The following is a 7,527-nucleotide window of genomic DNA, read 5'->3' on the forward strand; positions in this document are numbered from 1 at the left end:
GTATCAGACTCCCTCGTAATAGTAGAGTGTCTTCTCTCTCTCCCATGTGTCTGCACCAGAGTTCCTAGGGTCCAGATTCATTGATTTTCACATCTTCTGTTGGAAGGAGTGCAAGAAACAACTTGCAATGTAAAGAAGAAAGAAACAAGGAAGATAGAGTTTTAAACAGTGTCTGTCACATAGTATGTGCTCAACTAATATCTGCTATTGTCATTTTCATCATTAGTGCAATATTATTTCATATACTGTCACCTCAACTAACAGTCCTATACTTTTGAACAACATATACACATGGACTTCCACATATCAATCTTGATTCCCAGTATAAACAGTCTTGATTATAGTGATTAGGTCAAATCTATACCCTTTTAAAACCATACATTCTGTGTAATTGAATTTACCTGCAGATTGGTATAGAAACATCTAATATTCAAATATTGACTCCTTCCAAGCTTTTCTAAACCTGCTTAGTCTAATATTTAAATTTTGGTTGTTTCTAGTGAAATTTTACAATATCCAGAACTCTCTGGCTAATTTCAAACTCGTCCTGAAGTCGTATCAATATTACAGAGGGTTTAGACTTTAAAAAACATACCTATTGCTTTGTAGGAAAGTTCATAACCACCTAAGGAAATGTGTCTGATGTGCAATCATTTTCCTGAATCTGCAATAAATGAATCTATAAAGGACTATACTGTTTTTATAATGAAAATTTTCTAGTAAATATTTTCTACATGTTTGAGAGTAGTTAAAAATGTTGACATGACAGGCCTATGGCATTACATTTTTCCATATTTAGCATTTGTTTCCAAAAGTATAGAGGAGAAACCTTTTATCTCAACGGTGCTACATTCTTCCATTTATAATAGTCTCTGATTTTTAAGCGGTTTCTATTCAAAACATCTTAAAGCCTGATAAAAGTGTGCCTTCCTTTATATAATCAGGTATCAGCCCATTTGCACTTTTTTCCATAGATCCTAATAATTGTGCAAACCATTCGTGGTGAGTGTTTCTACCCCTATCTGCTGTCTGTTCTGGCTCATTCCCAGAGGTTTATCCTATAAGTTGCTTAAGGTCTCCTGGGAGTAGGTAGTTAACAAGTCTTAAATAAATGAAAATAAATCAACATATTTTTGACCAGTTATAAATTTCTAGTAAGTCAGCCACAGATTAAGTATCTCAGGGAATAGTTTCAGTTAAAGGAAGTCCATGCATCCTTTTGTGATGTAAACTAGAATATCTTTTGCTTATAATTACAAATTTCTCTATATCATATTTTCTTACAGCAAGGTGCACCTGGACCAGATGGTGACTTTGATCACAGACTTGGGGCTGTTTTTAAGACCCTCAGTAAATATTCAGCAGGTACCCTGAGTTCAGGTGTATTGCTTTGTAGGGGGTTAAGTCATTACTCCCCCCCACCCCCCACCCAGATGTGGAGCCTCAGGGCAGTGGTGTTGGCCATGACCTCCCAAATTCTTCCCCCTGGACCCCTCTGCACAGAAAGTGTGTGCAGCTTCACAGATTCTTGTAGGGATAAACATGAAGACAAAACACAGGGCCCCAAAATAACTGAACCCATTAGGTATTTCATGGTCCAAACGGAGTTTATCTCAAACTCCGAGGTTTTGTGAAGCTTGACTCCTAACAATTCCATTTTCGAGGAGAATAGAGAATTCGTTCCCTAGAAGGGCTGCCTTTTGCTCATGAACATGACAGGCTAGCTCAGATTTGCAGGTGTGGAGTTCAATAATAACTCCTGAGACAGAGCCCTGGACCTGGCCCTGTTCACTAAACAGCTGATGAAAATGTGATTTGCTGCCAAAGGCTCTGAATTATCACCCCCTCTGCCTCCTGCTGTGCTCCCTCTGCAGCCCACATGAACTGTGACATATTCTCAGGCAGTCTGAATCCCAGAAGAGGGCAGAGGACAACAGGAGGCCCCTTTCTTGAGACAGTCAAGGCAGAGCAGTCTGCCCTGGGTAGGTGGGTGCCTGCCTCTGGCCCAGTTCAGGCCTTCAAAACAACCCAACTCACAACATAATTCTGGCCCTAAGTACTGTTAAAAATTCCAGAGAGATGAAAAACAGTGGCACCAATGGATTCTAAGGTTGAGCAGGGAACCAGCAGAATCTTTACCTCTTTATTCCAAAAAAAAACAGCTCAAAAATATGTTTATGCCAAGAACCGTGAGGGCTCAATCTTCTCTCAAAAGTCTCCTGCATTTTATCCTTAATAAACACGCCTTAATAAGTGAAAGAGTCCTCTAAAACAGCGGTCCCCAACCTTTTTGGCACCAGGGACAGGTTTCATGGAAGATAATTTTTCCGCAGACAGGGCAGGAGGGATGGTTTGGGGATGATTCAAGTACATGTCATCTCCACCTCAATCATGGGCCATTAGATTCTCATAAGGAGCGTGCAACCTAGATGCCTCACGTGTGAGTTTACAGCAGGGTTCGAGCTTCTGGGAGAATATAATGCCGCCACCAACCTGGCAGGAAGCAGAGCTCAGGCAGTGATGGGAGTGATGGGGAGCAGCTGTAAATACCGATGAAGCTTTGCTCCCTGGCCCACTCACCTCCTGCTGTGCAGCCCTTGCTAACAGGCCTCCAGCTGGCACCACTCCACAGCCTGGGGGTTGGGGACCACAGCTTTAAAATTCAAACTGAATTTTCCTTACAATCTATCTTACCAATCTTTTAGCTCATATTTTTATACCGTCTCAAAGAAAAACACTGGGCCTTTCTTAAATGTTCAAAAGTAAAGTGGAATTTTGATCCCTGTGAACAATTTAACAACCAATAAATACATCCTGACCAACATTTCAATCCAATTCCTCCGAGCACCCTGAATGCAGATTCACATTATCAATGGAGAGAGTAGAACCCGCTCTCTTAAAATGCCCAAGCAGTGTCTCCTGTCAGTTTGGGAATCAGAGCTACCCAGGAAAATTGTTAGTGGCTCTGTCTAATTAGCACTCCTGCCACCTGCAAACAAGTGGTACTAAAAAAAGGTGCTGAATTCCTGCCATTGAGAATGCCAAAAAAAGACACCAGTGGTTTCATTCTGACTCTTAGAATCTAATATTTCACTGATTTGGGCAAAGAAAGAAAATACACTTTCATTTTCACCCAAAGAAAATGACTGTCAACAATGAGCTGTGTTTTAGAATCTATTAGACAGTGATGAGTCTCCCTAACCCAGCGATCCTACCTCCCCTGACCTCTGGGCCCCTGCTGTCCCCTCTGTCTGGCCTGGGCACCCTCAGCATCCCCCAGAAACCTCCTCACAGGAGGTCCTGCCTCCTTGAGAAGCCATCCTGACCAGCCCAGTTCTTACGGATTGGTTCCCATGACCCCACAGCAGGCAGAGTCCTTCCCCCAGGACTGAGCACTAAGTTCCCTTTTTTGATAACAACCAGAGCCAAGTATTGTATTAGACGGCCTCGACCCCTTCTGAGGGAATAGGTGGGTAAAACTGATGGGAGTGTAAGCCATCGTACACTTTCCCTGTCTTCCTGAGAGTTGCCAGCACAGAGCTGAGAGCAAAAGAAGGTTTCAGTAAATGGTTGATTGAATGATTGGCACACGCCTTTGTGACGCATCACAGAGCAGGGTGGCAGTGGTGAAAAGTCAGCCGCTGTGACTTCTTCCTTCCCACTTTAATCAACACCGTGGGGTTGAAACACTGGACACACAGTAGGTGCTGAATAGATTTCTATGGATTGATTAATCGCTGGAGGGACAGCCGTATGTAGGATTTATTAATGCTTTGATGCCAAATAGGGGCGCTGCATAATGTTAAAAAAGAAAAAAAGCCAGCAAATACAAAGCCCTACCCAGCACAGGGGCTGGCAGCTGCTGTTTATACCCACTGTGCTCCTGGAAACAGATGTCCTGTCAAATCTGAGCGTTTCTCCTAAGGCTTCCCCTCTTCCAAATGACCTGTGGGTTCAGTAATCACGGGACACTTGCCCCTCTTCTACCTCAGTCCTCTCTATTCTAAGAGTGATCTCCAGTTCTGCGTCCAGGACTGGATGACAAAGGCAAAAATCAGTATCCACTGAGTCTGATCCAAGGAGAAAGCACCAGGCTAATGACAAACAAAATTATATTTGTGTGTCAAGTGCAGTTAAAAGAACAGAGGCTTTGGAACCAACCAGGCTCGAATCCCAGCTCTGCCACTTACTCATCTACACGATTGCAGGAGCTTACCTACGCCCTCTGGGACTCGGTTTGGGGGGCTGATAATATCAATTCCATAGGTGGCTGTGATGATTAATAAGATATTGCAGGTAGAGTTCTTGGTACAATTCCTGGTAGAGTAGCCACTGATCCTTTTGTTGTGGTTACTATCATTAATACCAATAAGGAGAGAAGTCCACCTGCACCATGGTGGTGTGTGTGGCACCCCAGGTCATCCTAGGGACTTCCTCTGGTGCTCTCCTAGGTGACAGTAGTGGCTTTTCCTTGTATGATTGCCCAAATAATGGCCCAGGCCCTCATCAGGGAATAGATGGTCTGGAGCATTCCTGTCTACTTCCCTGTATACCATGAGTCCACTCTGTCACAACCTATCTGCTTGGAGTATACATATTAGTCCTGACCCTAGAGCCCAACTTGGGCCCAGCACAGTTGGGGTTGGCTTTTGAAGTACACCCCACTGACCTGATCTGGTGCTTCATGGAGAAATCTTTGATTGTGGTGGAAGAGGTTCCCATGTACCACACCTAACAAGACCCACCTACCATGCAGAGAGATCTGTACCAATCGTGGAGCACATCCCCTGGACCACACAGCAGGACACTGAATAACCCAGCAAAGATCCCAGATACTACCAAGATCTATGCAGAGAGAGAGGATATCTGTCACACAACACAAATCCAGTTTATGTCACCAAGACCCTGGGTGTACTGAGACACATGATATGACCTGGCACTCCAGGTGAAATGATAAAGCTTATTTGTAAACCAGAACAAATCCTTCCCAAATGGCTGCACCCACACCAGCAGCTCCCAGGTAGGCCAAGAACCAGAGAAGAGGAAGACCTTGACGTCTAACTCTGGACACCCTTATTTGCAAATTTAGGCTCTGGCAATGAATGGAGGGTAGGGTAGGGGGGAGGGTAGACCAGCCACAGGGATTCTAATTCACACAGCTTTTCACATCCTCCCTGATCAAAGTAGCTCCAACACTGAAGACTTTGCAGTGCTCTAGAACCAAGCACCCTTGGTGTCATCACGGCCAAAGGAGGCCCACTAGATGAGGACTCAGCACAGCCCCTCCTCTCTAATAATGCCAGCAGGGAAACTAGGAGACACTCACTTGCACCTAGAGACGTGGCTAAGGAAGCATTCTGGGAATGCATATTTTCTTCTTTCATTTGAGGATCGATCATTCAAAATCATCGAATGTGAGAGCCTCAAATTGCAAGGCCTTAACCTGTCCCAGACCCTGTAAACCTTGGCCACACTTCTGTAATGCCTACAGCTGTCACACAGGATGTTTCTCCGGAATGCAGTGGGGTAGATTCCTGCACGTTCATGGCCAGTGGATCCACAAGGATTATCTCAGAGGACTGCTTCCTACAGCATGAATAAACACTGACGCACACCTGTGGCTTGGTTCTCCTTCTCTTTGCATTGAGTTACTTGAGATACGGCCTGTGTACCTATTTTAAATCCCAAGAAATCCCTCTTTTTCCATTTTACTATCTGCATTGCTCTTCCATCACTTTACATTCACCATTTTAAGAATCTGGTATTCAAATCACAGCCCCCTGTCACTCACCTTCTTTGGGTGTTGCTCGGGGACCCCTGGGGAGCCTTCCTTTCTCTCCCCCATCCAGTTTCACCCTGTTCCCTTTAAGGCACCTCTGTCTCCCTGTCTTTTTGACACACCAGTTTTCCTGGCTGTGCCATCCTCAAGGGTGAGTTCCTCCCTAAAGTGCTTTGTTCTGTCCCCTCCCTGGAGCCCCAGGCTCCACACACCAAAACTTCATGGGATGTTTTCTTCCAGGAAATGCAGTTACTCTAACACCGAAGCTCTATCTCTCTGGTGTCCTCATTCCATTTCACTGACAGTCCTTCTGCCACCCTCAGTAGATTATTATTATTTATTATTCATCAGCCACGACACTATACTCTGCTTCCTACAAGATATTAAAGGAGACACAATCCCTGCACTGAGTTTACAGCCAAGGAGAGCAGAGGCCTGGACCAGGCATCACAGGAGGGAGCTGGGAGGAAGGTTTTTACTGTGAAATCCTGCCTCTGCCCTGGCAGATGGGGGTGGGGACTGGCAAAGGCCTCCCCAGGCAGGCTCCTCCCGGTTCAGACCCAACAGCCAGATGCTCCCTGCCTCACCTTCCATCACCTGGCACTTTCCAGCCAGGACCCAGGTCTCAGGCCTTTGCCTGGGGCAGTGGAGGAAGGGAAGAGGATGTGGATGGGGCCTACAGGCCTTTACTGTCAGGCAGGGGTGGAGGGCTGGGATAAGCAGGTATCTCCTGTGAAACTCAAAACCAGGCCTGGGGGAGATGGGAGGGAAGAGAGGTCATGGACACCATGCAGACCTGGAGAGTAGTCGACTGGGAGGGAAGACAGGCTAAAGTGAAATGTGCTGCCATAATAAAAAAAAGCCCTCATTGGGGGTCGCCCCAGGCCTCCAGTCAAACCTTTCTTAGGAGGGTTGCAGTTAAGGTCTGTGTAGACAGCATACGTAGGGCGAGGTGGGGTGGTGGAGCGGTGTAGACTGGAAAGGTTAGTGTGGCCCGAGTTGGCCCCTGTGGATTTTGGAGGGCCTTTGTGAACAGGAGCATTCCTGCACGCCGAGGAGAGGCAGGCCAGACTCAGAGAGGGCTGGCGGACGGGATTTGGATGGCCAGCCCAGGTCCTTCAGAGACGTGGACAATTCCTGCTCCTTCCTGCGGCTGGAGTGTCACAACCAGGATGGAAGCTGAAAGACGATTGGACTTTTCCTTCTCAAACTTTTCTGCCAGTTTCCTCAGGTGTTGAGAGCAGAAGGGGAGTCGCGTCAGTCCCAGCCCCCTAACCCTGGGCCGGCAGGGCCCGGAGGCCGGGGCCAAGCAGCCGGGGCCACGCGCCGTGCGTCCACCCAGCGCGGCGGCGGAGCCAAGCGAACCGGGGGCCACGGCAGGGAGCGGGGGCGGCGGGCGGCCGGGCCGACCCGCATGCCAGCCAGCACTCCGCCCCGGGCCCCGCGCGCCGCTGCCAGGGATCCCTCGGGCCAGGGGAGCGGCGCACGGTGCCCCGCCGGGGGGCCCCGCCTCCCCCGCCCGCCACCCCCGCCCACTCGGGCGTCCGTGATTGGCTCCGCCCGCCCCTGGCTGCGCGCCGAAGCCCGCCTCCCTCGCAGCTAAAGCAGACGGTACCCGGAGCGGAGCGAGCCAGAAGGGAGCATGGTCCCCGCGCCGCGGCCGCGCCAGCCCCCGCGCCGCCGCCGCCGTCCCCGCCACCGCAGATCTAGCCGCAGCTCCGGCCCCGGCCCCGGCTCCGCAGCGCCCG

The sequence above is a fragment of the Otolemur garnettii genome, unplaced genomic scaffold (genome assembly GCF_000181295.1).
Source record: "Otolemur garnettii isolate 467f Iridium unplaced genomic scaffold, OtoGar3 scaffold00022, whole genome shotgun sequence".
Classification (NCBI taxonomy): Eukaryota; Metazoa; Chordata; class Mammalia; order Primates; family Galagidae; genus Otolemur; species Otolemur garnettii.